Source organism: Homalodisca vitripennis, chromosome 7 (assembly GCF_021130785.1).
Source record: "Homalodisca vitripennis isolate AUS2020 chromosome 7, UT_GWSS_2.1, whole genome shotgun sequence".
In the NCBI taxonomy this organism is placed as follows: domain Eukaryota; kingdom Metazoa; phylum Arthropoda; class Insecta; order Hemiptera; family Cicadellidae; genus Homalodisca; species Homalodisca vitripennis.
This window is the reverse complement of record NC_060213.1, coordinates 122,777,468-122,791,210: the sequence shown is the minus strand read 5'-3', so window position 1 is coordinate 122,791,210 and position 13,743 is coordinate 122,777,468.

The following is a 13,743-nucleotide window of genomic DNA, read 5'->3' as shown; positions in this document are numbered from 1 at the left end:
TAAAATATAGTTCATCTTCTTATTGTGCTAACAGTCAAAATCCAAATTCCTACCTCCTTCAAACATTTACCATCAGTATTAAGATGTAGGTTTTCATAATGTTTTAATTACAAAAACCAGAACAATGTTTTATGTTTAACAGTTTCCACTGAAAGAGCTTTATTAATGTTTTCAACATAAAAATGTATTTTTAATATCCACTGAATTGAAACTGTTGTTCACAAACCTATGGTCACAAACAATTAAGAAGATACTTTCTTTTCACAAGAAAAATAGAAGACTGTTCTTGATACATCCACAAGGTTAGCCTGAAGTAGAATTTAGAGGCACCTTAGAATTGGGCAAAGGAAGTATTGAGATAAATATGCATTTTTTACAGTATTGTATGAAAAAGATGACTGGAGGAAAATTTATGTTTTTCATTCCCCAAAAAAAATAATAAATGTCCTCAAGCAAAATTGTTGCTTCCTTAAACAATGTATGAGTACACCACATCACGTGTCGCTTAACAGGCTTCACTAAAGGTGCATGCAAAATTTCAATTCTATATTGCCCATTTCATTATTTAGATGGCCTACGGACAGATAGACAGGGTAAAATCATCCAGAAAAAAATCTTTACATTACCTACCTCGCTGACCAAAGAGAAATTGTCTAAAGGCTACTAAGTGAAATGCACCATAAAACTTATGCTTGGCTATGGAGAAATGCACTTTAAAGCACAACTCAAAATCTACCAATGAAATCCTTCTCGAAATACTGTATACCATGATGCATTCACATTTTTTCAGTAAGTTAGGTTCTATAGCTGAGTTCAAGTTTTGGTAAGCTACCGAGGGCAATACAACGAAAGAGAGCTTTGAAATTAAATATTGTCACTGACTTCTGAGATGAATTTATTTCATATTTATTTATTAATTTATTTACAAATTACATCGATCTAAAAATATACGCTAACGCGTAGCCTAATACCATGTAGTAGCAAGACACCATCATCGAAATTTACATGCAAACTTTCAAGTATATAGGTCAGATTGTTTTCGAGATATCGATTAGACAGTCAGAGAAGTAGACAGACCGACAGAAGTGAAAAATTCCACCCTCACGAGTGACAGATAGGCTTCGCTAACGCTCAGCCAATGACATCTAATTCACAAAATATTGTTCTTATATCATCAATAATCGCTCTCTGAAGCTATAAACCTTCTATAGTATAAAATATTCCAATGGTCGCAGCGTAGCGGTCACGACGGTTATTGCAAGTAACGTAGCTGCTTGGATGGGTGACCGCTGAGCGATCCTGTCCTTGCAAGCAGCCCGGCTATTGGTGGTAGTTCGGAAGTCACCCTCAATCCGTTCGCACACAGTTTAAGTGTAAGAGAGCGCTTCTTAGCCTAACTTTTCTTGGTAAAATAAGATATCTCTTAACATTTTAAACTCTCATTTTTATTTTGAGCCGTACTTATATGGGCCTGGTTAAAATACCTATTATAAAATAACTAGGATTTATTTTCTTCTCTTTGTTTCTAGGGAAGTGACCTTAAAGGGTTATGACTTTTAAATAAATAAAAATATACCAACCTAATCACAATGTAAACTCAAATTTGGATGTTACAATTTCGAAAACGATAGCTATAATTTATTTTGCATCGTATTGATAAAACAATATTAGTTTCAAATGGAATAAAAGGGAAACCACAACATGTTTGTTATACCTCTTGGTAATATTTCAGCTCTCGAAAAGGTTGTTGGACTTTGATTCCCTTAACCAAGCGATCTCTCCAGAGAGCCTACTGATTTATCGGGGATTCCCCGGGCGCCTCCTTATTTCCGCAATAAATCTAGTCAGTTAAGCTATTACTGCCCAAGGTGTCCCGCTTCTTGCTCATTTCAAACCATGATGATTTCTAAGATCATGTGCCATTTAGTTTTAGAAGTTTATCTCAATTGTTCGATTAACAAGGCATTTGCCATACCATATTAGTTTAATCTAAACTGTTTCGGAGAACAAAACATAATTAGTTTCATAGTGTTTATGGTATGTCTCAAAAAAATTAAACTAAGCTTCACTAATTTTCGTAACTTAAAAATGTTTTTTGAACTTTACAAATATATTTTTTTTCCTAAGTCAAAATAAACAAGAATATTGGCCAATGCATTGAAACTTATGGAATAAAATTTCATTTCATTCCTTCGTTTCAGAAAGATTTTATTTCACGGCATTAACAAATTTTACAATAGATTGATACAAAACCAAAACAACAAACAATATAAAACCATCGATCATGAAATATTTACTAAACTTAAAAATAATTAATTAATAATACAATATCCAAACAAACTAAATGTAAACTTAACAATAAAAAAGAACTTACTCAATATAATTGTGAAATAAAATTAACATCCAATAAGCAAAAGCTCGATGAAGGATGCACATCAGATCGTAAAAGAAAACTGAAAAAAGGATTAAACCGCTACATGAATAATATAACAGTAAGAAATCCGTACAAAATATGTAAAACAACTCATGGACGTAAAAATAAAAAAAATTATAGATTAAAATTAACAGATAAAACTTTTTTATTTAAAATTAAACGCCCGCTCATCACATTCTCTCTGCAGGAGGTATGACCATTAAATATACATGGTACAGGTGCACTGTGCAGTATATAATTACCTTACTTAGTTCCTTATAGGTTACGGGTACTTCAGGTCGTATTTGCATCGGATACTCAAAGCCATCCGGACTGTATCCATTTTCCGGACATTCTCGACGACGTGGAACATACTTTCTTTCGCTGCCCGCGGTGGGAAAGGCAATGCATGGAAGCATCTTACTTGTTCACGTGGTGCATGTTTGGAGGACATGGTGTGCGGAAAGTTGATGGGAGGGGGGTTAACTTGGATTGCGAGTAACAATTTGTACAGAATGTCCTCCGATTAAAGAAGACGGAGAGTCTAAACCGAGATGCGGTCTAGACCAAATGGTCACAAAAATGGGTTAAAAATGGAGAGAGCTCTATGGGCGTAAGCCAAATTTAGGCTTCGTCTGAAGTCATTTGATAAGAAAGTCGTGGGTTAGATCCCTGAAGAGTAAAGGAGGTTTTATAGTATCCAGAGAGTTCTAACCCACCACGTAGAGGAGTTCCACACTACGGGCTGACCACCTGTGTGAATAAGGCATTTCCCCCCTCCCCCCCCCCAAAAAAAACAAAAAAAAATTGTAAAAACATCTTTAATAACCACATTTGGATAATGTGGTGATGGAATATTTACTCAGTAAAACACTCAAGATTTGACTGAAACGATCTTTTTATTTATAGACTTGTATAAAAAACTTACGTTTATGTTAAAATTGTTCATTTAATTTATGTTTTATCAGACATAGCAACGAAATATTTAAAAGTTCAGCTTCAGTATCAAGCAGTAATTGAATATGAACAAGAAATTAAAGAACACCTGAAAATAAATATAAATGTATACAATTAATGAAACGAGTAAAATTTTGAAAAATATTATATCATCACCATATATTTTAAATAAGTTTTGCTTTTTTAGTGCAATTTTAGCACTTTGGGCACTATAGACCGTTTTATGTGGAAATTTTTTTTAATCTGAATAATTGTTTTCGTAATTTGATTAAAATCGTTTCATACAATTTACCATAAACAACTGTTCAATAACAAACTTCCCTTAACAGTGCCATTTAATATAAATATATTGGATAAATAAATATATATTCCTGTGGTCTTGAACTCTCTGGCATCAAAAAGTCTCTTTGTCAATCACGATGAACACGTCAGCTATAGTATATACTGTATATATGGAAATTTGGCAAACACCCAGTAAATTATCTTATATTTACATCTTGTAATAATGAGAAGCCCGTTTCAATAGCTGGACTCACCGTTTCCATATTAGATTTTACGTTAACTGATTGTCCCTTGTGGAAATAAGAGTTTTTTTGGAATTCCGTCTGAGGGCAAACGCACTAGATGCATTCCATGAAATAAATAAAATAAAATCAAGATATATCACTTTCTTGTATACTGAGATGAGAGTAAAAATCTATAACAACATCTAAAAAAACATATAAAAAATACAAAATTCTATCTATCTATACGAGATTTACAATAAATCTACTTGTGAAAGTATCAAACAACTACTGATAATTTGTCAGTAACCACATATCCGTTTCTGTCAGTGTTTCGGCAACATGTAACAAAAGTATGGCAAGAAATGCTGTAAAACAGCCAGCAAAAGAAACTTCTGGGTGTCGCGAGTGTTTGTGGATGCGTGTCCGTTCCTTTGTTCCTTAGTTACCAAATTAATATTATCATCCTGGAGCAAACTTTCGACGTTTCCATCTGTTTCAATTTTTATCATCTACTTGAAACATTGGAAAGCTTACAACCCTCTCCAATACTCAGAGCATTTATTTTACCCTAAAATCAGAGAAAACCCCTAAAATAAATACTCTTGCTCACCTTTTACTAATCTTTGGGGATTAAAGGTTGGTATTCATTAAGGAGCGCCGTAATCAATATTAATATGTAAAAACACGAAAGTTTTAGACGATGTCAAATAAAAACTGGGAGCATTTTAGGCTATTTATAGATTTGGAACAAAAACTGGATTAGAAAGCTTCTCAGTCAGTTGTTTAATCACTATAGCCCTTGAATCTCAATGTTATAATATTCCAATTAATTACAAAGAGTAACTACTATTTAATCACTTATTTGCTTCCTAAATACTATATCGCAAGCAACCGTATAAGCGCAAGTAAATCTTTAATTCAATAACAAAATTTTCATTTGATTACATATAATACGAGTGAGAGCATGACGAAATATTGCTATATAATTGGCTGAGCTCTAGCGAAGCGTATCACTCGCAGGGTTGGTAAAAGTTGATTTCAGTCTGTCTATCTGTCTGCACCATATCTCAAAAACGAATTGGCCTGTAGACTTGAAATGTTGCATAAAGTTAAATTTATATATTAGTTACTAAGTTCGATAATGGTGCATGTTACTCCACGGAATTTGACTGTGCTTTAGCAAAATATCTTTTTTTATTTATTATGTTTTTCTCTCATTTAAGCCTCAGCTTCAGCTGTGTAGGCTGCGATGTGCACTGGTTTATTTTCAAAGTACACACACTGTTTCGTATCTATACATGATTGGACCTCCCCGGATTTTGAACACGTGATCTCTCAGTTAAAGAGCCGAGACTATAACCATTAGTCTACGGAGGAGGACCCAAATACCTTTACATTGGCCTTACGGGTGACAATGATAAAAAAATTAAAATATGGCTGGTGTATACCTTCCAGTTGAACCTACCACTGGGCACAGCAAAAATGTGTCTGTTAAATCTGCGCAACATTATGGATGTCCAGGAGCGGCACACCACTAACCGCAAATGTCGAGATTCTGGGGTGCAAGGGTAATTCGATAGGTCTAGTCTGCTGCGGGAGATGACTGTTGAAATTGGTGGGGTTCGTTCCTTAAGTATTAGAGGTTCTTGCTAGCCTCTACAAGGGTGTGCCACTATCTGCCTGCTTTGACTGGTTCAGAGCTCCTCCTCTTCTTCTGGGGAACACGACTTTGAGATTAGTGCCCTAATTCTTCCTCATGGATTTCGCTAGGAGGCGGTCCCTACCTTACACATCCTGAATACCTTGTCACTCCGGAAACAGCGCTAAAGTTCTTATAGGACTAAGTGCAATTTATGAGCTTCTTGTCCGAAGAGAAGGAAAAAATGAATTAGTGGGCTGATACAATTTTTCTATTTTCTGTTGGGGGGACAAACGAATAAATTCTGTTTACGTGCGAATGTTGTCTGTCTATCTTTCCGCAAGACATCTCCAGAATGAAAAGATTTATAGGCTTGAAATGTAGATGCAATTTCAGCGAAGCTTATTACACGGTACGTGGGGGGGGGTGTAGTTTCACCTTTTAGTTATGATGATCAATGCACTTGTTTTTATAAATAAATCTTACACAGTCCCGTGTTATTAACTCGTGCCGGCTTATTGGTTTCTGTAACGACCCGCTGAGCCTCCCTATACTGGCCTGTGTCCAGCTGTTCTCATAAGAGGGTTTCGTGATTTGTCGCCAACAATCTTATCCCCTCCCCAACCGATCCTAACCTTCCCCCAACCCTCTGTGTAGCTCTATTACCAGTTTATCATTGTGTACTATTGTTTCTCGTTATATAATTTTTTTTGTACTTACGTATTTTTAATTTTTACTCCCAAGAATATTAACCTACAATAATTAAATCAAACTTGTTTTAAAATTACACTTACAAAAAGCTACAATCAGTATCCTTGTTCTTCAGAATCCTTAATTGGCTGAGCTTTAGCGAAGCCTATCACTCGGGGACTTTGTATGAAGCTTAATTTCTATACAGGCAACGTTGAGTTTGTATAGTATGTAGGTTCCTCCATGTTATTTGGCTGATCTTCAGTGGACATATTTTAATTGATCACATCGTTAACCATTATGGTAACGAGAACATTTCATAAATAAATTTGTAAACAAAATTATTACCATCGTTCAGTGATACGAAAAATCAGTGACACTACGTTTCGAGATCTGCAATCTGATCTCTTCTTCAGGTAAAGAACTAACCTAACACATAATTACAATATTTGTTATCTTAACACGAAAACAATTATGTGTTAGGTTAGCTATTTACCTGAAGAAGAGATCAGATTGCAGATCTCGAAACGTTGTGTTACAGATTTGTTTTGTTTCACTGAACGATGGCAAATGTCCGGAAAAATCCTGTTTCCTTCCATCAATCCTTCCATCGTCAAAAACAAACTTCAAACAAAGAAAAATTAGCACGTTTATGTACGATGTTTAACATATGATATAATATAGGATATAGCTATCTATCAGAATAAATAAGTTATAAACTAAAAATGTTACATGCAACCTCAGCGAAGCGTCTTACGCATCACGTAGTGTAATAATATAATGTGACATTATTATGTTCCTACTTTGGCTTATCATAAATCTCTTGTACACCTATTGCTTATATTGAATGTGTTTTATTATAAAAATAACAATTTGTAAGTATGTATCTGTTTTATTTGAATAAAGGAATCAATCAATAGCTGTAGGTACTCTATTGTCTAAATTGATTTTAGTCTTATAAGAATAATTATAATTGTAATATCGTACACTTTCACGTCCTCAGTTTTTCTTATAGATTCTTTATTGGGGATGATTTATTTTAAAGATAAAATTATGCAAAATCTTTGTATTTGTTGAATTTTTAGAAATAATTCTCATATTATTTGTTATTTACCATATCAGGTACTTAAAAAGTAAATCTAGAGTTTAAAAGAAATCTTTGGTACGGTTATGTTATTGAATATTTAAAATAACAGATAAACGTACAAAAATAGAACAAAACATATGGCCAAGTCTGTCTGTCTATTGTCGGGTGGTTGAGTGTATCTGAGGGAGTGTGTTGTTATGAATGTGTGTGTGTGTGTGTGTGTGTGTGTACGCGCGTTTGAGAGTGAGAGTATGAGTACGAGTACGAGTGAGTGAGAGTGAGAGTGAGTGAGACAGTGAGAGTGAGAGTGAGAGAGAGTGAGAGTGTGAGTGAGAGTGAGAGTGTGAGCGAGCGTGAGTGAGACAGTAAGAGTGTGAGTGAGAGTGAGAGTGTGAGCGAGAGTGAGAGTGTGAGTGAGAGTGAGAGTGTGGGTGAGAGTGAGAGTGAGATTGTGAGTGAGAGTGAGTGAGACAGTGAGAGTGAGAGTGAGAGTGAGAGTGAGAGTGAGAGTGAGAGTGAGTGAGACAGTGAGAGTGAGAGTGAGAGTGAGGGTGAGAGTGAAGGTGAGAGTGAGAGTGAGAGTGAGAGTGTGAGTGTGAGTGAGAGTGAGAGTGAGAGTGAGTGAGACAGTGAGAGTGAGAGAGTAATTTCCCTAACAGGAAAATCATCCTAGAACAGATGTTGTAGCTAGTGCTAAATCATAAAATATGTTTATATGCAGTTGGTGTGAAGAGCTTGCTTCGGTTGACTGTTCTTGCCAGGTTTATAGCCGTTAGGTCAGGAAGGGCCGGGAGTTATTGTGTTTTTTCACGCCATTAGTTGGTTCTTTGTACGTTATTAATGTCGGTTTATTATTGGCTGCCAGGATGTGTGATAAATAAACTTGAAAACTATCAAAATAAAGTTCGAGTTTAAGATTTTTATATTTCATTTGAAAACACTTTGGTAATTCCTATTATCGTTCTACATACTTGGAAGACATAAAGTAACTACTTACTTTTTCAATAGTGGATTATAACTTTAATCCATTTCAAGTTTTAACAACTTCTAAAATTTGAAATGAGCTCATTTTTATTTACCTCTGTTTCGTACATTTTTTTGCTACGGATGGTTTGAAATTTTAATTAGAAATCTGTCGCAAAATATAAACGAATAAATCATAGTTTTCGGACATGGAAAACACACAAAACAAGAGTATTGTGAAAATTAAATTATTCTTGATGTTGTTTTAAAATGATTGGTTAACAGTTTACAACTTTACGTTTTATATATTTGTAATAAATTATACTTTTCCATCCAAAAAAATGGGTTATAGACGATCGAACTCAAAATAGAGAAAACAAGAGCTTAAATGTATTTCTATTTTTAGACAGAATAAGAAACATTCGTTAGAATAATATTGTTTATGTTAACGATTTTTATAATATAATAACACAATTATTGTACTTTATTTTTACACATTATTGATTTTTTTCAGTACTAAGGCAATATTTGATTAAGCTTTTGATGCATAATGCATCAAATGATAATTTAATTTAATTTTCTTTTATATTTTTGTTAGTTAAGAAAACTGTATTTTTTGTTTAAATTAAAGGAGAAAAATAGAGTTTTACGTAAATTTCTTTTCTAGAGAATGAATTTATATCCTAAACTGAGCATTTAATAGTCCAAGGATAGAATTTTATCCATTTATGAAGTATGTAAGAGTAGTGGACTGTATCAAAGAAATGTAGAAATAAAACGAATATATTGACATGATGTGCACCCCTTCTCTGTAGAGCAGTTTGGTTTTGTGATGACTAATACACGCATTGTAATTATTGTTTAAGATGTTCAATATAAAGAATGCACATAGAGAAATAAAATATTACTGATACTTTGATAAGTATGTAAGCGGTACTATGAGTTCGGATAGCGGTACGGGAATCATCGATTTAACTTGATAAGCGATAAAAGACGCTACTGATGGGTTTCTAGGAAACTATTGTTGTTTTGTTTTTTCAATAGATAGCTTTATCAGTAATATTTGATAGTAATTGGGTAAAGCATTAGTTAGGCTGGGGCTGTGACGATTGATTTGAAATGCATGATATGATTTGGGTAGATTTGTAAAGTATGGAAAAAACAAAGTGCATTAATTTTAATTTGAGAGGAATATAGTGTTCAAATGTCTTAATTGCTTATGCAACTAGAGTGAATGTGCAACTGATCGTAAGGACATACTAGAAGACGGATATGGGTGTAAATTTAAACATTACTGAGTGTTTATTGATAGGGAACTAAGTCAGAAAAAAAATATTGCCAATTTAAAAAAGAAAATGTATAGTGTATTTTAAAAAAATTAACTGTGAAGATTGTGATAAGACTTACATTGGCCAGACAAAAAGTATCATTGAAAAACATTTAAAGAACATGAAAGATATTATAAATACAGACAAAGACGAATATCAGCTATTGCCAAACATGCACTAGAAACAAATGACACCTTTAAAAACTTCACATTATTATACAAAGTCCGTAAAGAAGAAGAACTCGACGCTTATGAAACATAATACATAAAAAACCATAAAGATGAAATATTAAAAAATTATTATGGACCGATTCAAAATTCATCCTTCATGTATAAACAAATCATGTATTAAGCTGTATTCAGCTGATATTTGTTTTAAATTGTAAAATATTTATAGGCCTATTATTTCAAATTGTTGATTTACACCTGACGATGGCATCTTTGATGTATAAAGGCCTCGTGTGAAAAAATAAAATTATTAGATACGAATCCCTTTTCTTTTATAAAATAATATAAAATAGTACATTAAGAGTTTTATATTTTGTAAGAAATATGTGTGAGGAGGCTACTTTTAAAATGCTCCATTTTCCCTCGTTCAGTAGGCTTAATTACGGCGTAACTAGTAGGGGAGGAAAATATCTAACAAATCTCAAAAATGTATTAACTATAAAAAATAAATGTATTCGAATTGTCTGTAAAACACCATGCACCCTTCTTTAACCGTTTTCCAGCTACTTCATATACTTACTGTTAGAAATATGTTTATTTTCAAGGTTATGTGATCATTTTTTATAAAAAGTACGAACTGTGCTACAATTGTACATTATAGACAAGAATAAAGAAACTCAGATAATTATCCCGTCCCAAAGCCCAATGTTACTTATTTACAGAAACATTTTGTTACCGGGGATCTGTTTTTTAATACGATACCTCTTAAGTTAAGGAGTGTTACTAGCGTACAAGCATTTAGTAAATAGAATTGAATTATGAGCATAGAATAAGTAGAGCAAGTTTTCTTCTCTGTTATGCGTTTAAATGCTAGAGTGTAAACCTGTGTTGTTGTATCCTAGCAAATTTGAGTCACTTAGTTTATAGGTTAAGTATTAATAGTAGCATACCTTGATACAGTATTCCAATTACACCAAAACCTATTCACTCTCATATAGATCACAATAAACACAGTACACATATAAGCACTTTAACACAAACACACACACAAACACGCGCGCGCGCACACATACACAAACCGAAGAACAAGCACGCACTGAAGACTTTAACGATGTAAGTTTTTATTGGTTTGCATTGTTGTTCTCAATTTTATTTATCTAGGTCAGCTACATCCCCTCCCCGCCCCACCTGAGCTTATCTATCAGCTGTTCGGTCTTAAGGCGCGGGTGGCGAGGAGGGAGGTCGCTGCAATCTATATTCATAGCTAAATTTATCAATGTCTTTATTATTTTGTTATATTTTTAATATTGTATTAATATAATTACTCACTGACACTTTTGAATGTACAAACATTACTGAGTTTGGTTTTTAATTTATTAGTTTTAAAATTTTACCTTTAGTCAAGTTTAGGATGGTTATGTATTTCATTCGTATAATATTCTGCTAGTCGTTAAAATGAGTTTAGATTCTGTCCTCCAATCAGGTTAGGCCTGAAAGATTCCTCTATATTCTATTTATTGTTGGAAATTTAACAGTGAATGTACTTCTTTGTGTTATTATGTCAGATTTTATTTTTATGTATACAGAGCTATTTCGGGTTAATATGAAATAGTAAACTTTCATGTATAAACATTTCATGTGTGTAAAACATTAGAGAAATGAGGAAAGGTTATTATTAGATAGTAGGATTATAATGCAGGTTTCTTCAAAGTAAGATATCTGCAAAACATCTGGGGGTATCAAACTGTCATGGATATTTGGATCACTTTCTCTCTTGACTTGTCAGTAACAAATGGACTCCGTGTCCGGGTTCAAGAATATCTCCTTCAACATTTCCATTCTTAGTTTCTCACTCCACTTTTCCTCATTGCTCTTTAAATGTGCTGCACAGAATTTACGTTCATTGGACATAGACATTACAAATGTTCATATATATATATATATATATATCTTGTGTTCGTGTGTATGTGACTGAACTCCTCATAAACGACTGGACCGATTTTGATGAAATTTTGTGTTTGTTTTCAATGGAATTCGAGAATGGTTTAGATTCACAATTTGGTGCACTTTAAAATATTTTTTTAATTAATTTTTCATTTGAAAGTAGTTGTTGATTTTGGAGTGTTTTTACATTGGATCCGGCTGACTGCACTACGACACGTAATACAAAGTGAACTGATGTTTAACAGCTGTTAACACTTTCAGCTGAAGTTCATCAAAGAGGCAAAAAACAGGTTGTTTTCAGTAGAGTAATGCAGATTGCATAGAAGAAGTTATTGCCTAATATCAAATTTAGATTGCACCAATAATCAATAAACTATCTAATGGAATGAAAATACTATTAAACGCTGTTATAAAAGCCACCACATAGTAAAAAGCCATGAATGTTTGCACATAAGGTAATCGAATTTTTTTAGATCGAAGGTAAATGAAAAGAGCCGAAAGAAGACGCTTTATGATCGAAATTGGTTTTCGTTGATACATTTTCTTGATCGGAGCACAAAGCAAACTCCTCAAAGAAAATTAATTTTAACAGAACGAATTTGATTCTTTATAACCTAATTAGTTTATTTAGATTCATCCATGTAAATTAATTTTACTGAATAACTTATCAACACCTAGCAAAAAGAAATATGGTACATACCTTCATATTGCGCCCAAGAGGCTCACGAAGGAACGAGTATAAATTATCTCAGGAATGTGTAGAATGTGATAGAAAAAATACGTAAATATAGTGTATTGTCTTTCAAAAGGAAATTACGTGTGAAGCCACGGGCAACTGCTAGTGAAATAATAAATACAAACTCTGAGAATCATTTGTCAACATGAAAAAGAACACGAAGAGAATTAACAGTCTGAAAAGTATGTCTGTGATATTTTTTATTTTATCTGAAATCCGACGCTGTCACAGACTTGATATCTGGAATCAGAATATATTTTTATGTGTGTAGAAAAACTCAGTTACCCCACCGTGCTTTGAAATCGTCTCCAAAAATTATAGTTCAATCAATTGTTCATCTGATGAGACAATGAGAACACTTTATTTTGTAGTCTATGTGTTTCTGATGTCCAATGATGCAAAGAGTTCGAATGAGGCTCTTCATCGCCGTTTCTATCTCTTCAGACGAACATAACTCCAGATTCCAGGAGTCAAGTTTGTGACATCGTCTGATACCAGACGCTGCAATGAAAGGAGGGTGAAATGGATATAAATTCAACATTCTAAGTACCTTGTGTTAAAATGTCATATGATTGTACTCATTCTGTTACACAATATTTGCTAACGCTTAGCCTCATTCCATGGAGTGACAAGTACCAGCTTTGTGCAACATTTTAAGTATACAGGTTAATTCATTCTCGAGATAGAATGCGGACAGATAGACTGACAATGTTTTCAGCCCTGCGAGGGTTAGGCTTCGCTGGCGCTCAGCCAATGAGCTTTCTATTAGTTAGCTAACTCCTTTCCTCGTGTGAAATGGATTGTGGATAATATCTTTCTTGGCCTTGGTATCACTAGATTTATAATTACATTATCTAACTAAAAAAGCATTACTAGTAACTTTTTCATAAGACGAAACTGGATAATTTAAAGAATGGCTTCAAAAAACCCAAAAACTGTAAGAACTATCTCCTTGCATTTGTAAGAAACTGGTTAGATTAATCAAATTATAAAAGGCTAAATAAAATATTTAATTTTTCTAAAATGCCACTAAGACAAACCCACTATACAGAGTTATAATAGTAGGCACTTCAGTTATTGAATATAACGGCTACATAATTAAAATAGACACAAAAGTATATTTATTATACTTAAGGAGTTATATGCAGATTCTGCTTAGTTTTTTTCGGTTTTAACTCTTGTCGTTTATAAAAGATTTTATGATAAAAATGTATTGTTTATACATTTATCTATTTATAGATATATTATCTATAGAATATTATCTATTAAAAGTTTTACTCGTAATAAAATTACTCGACATTCACCAATAACGA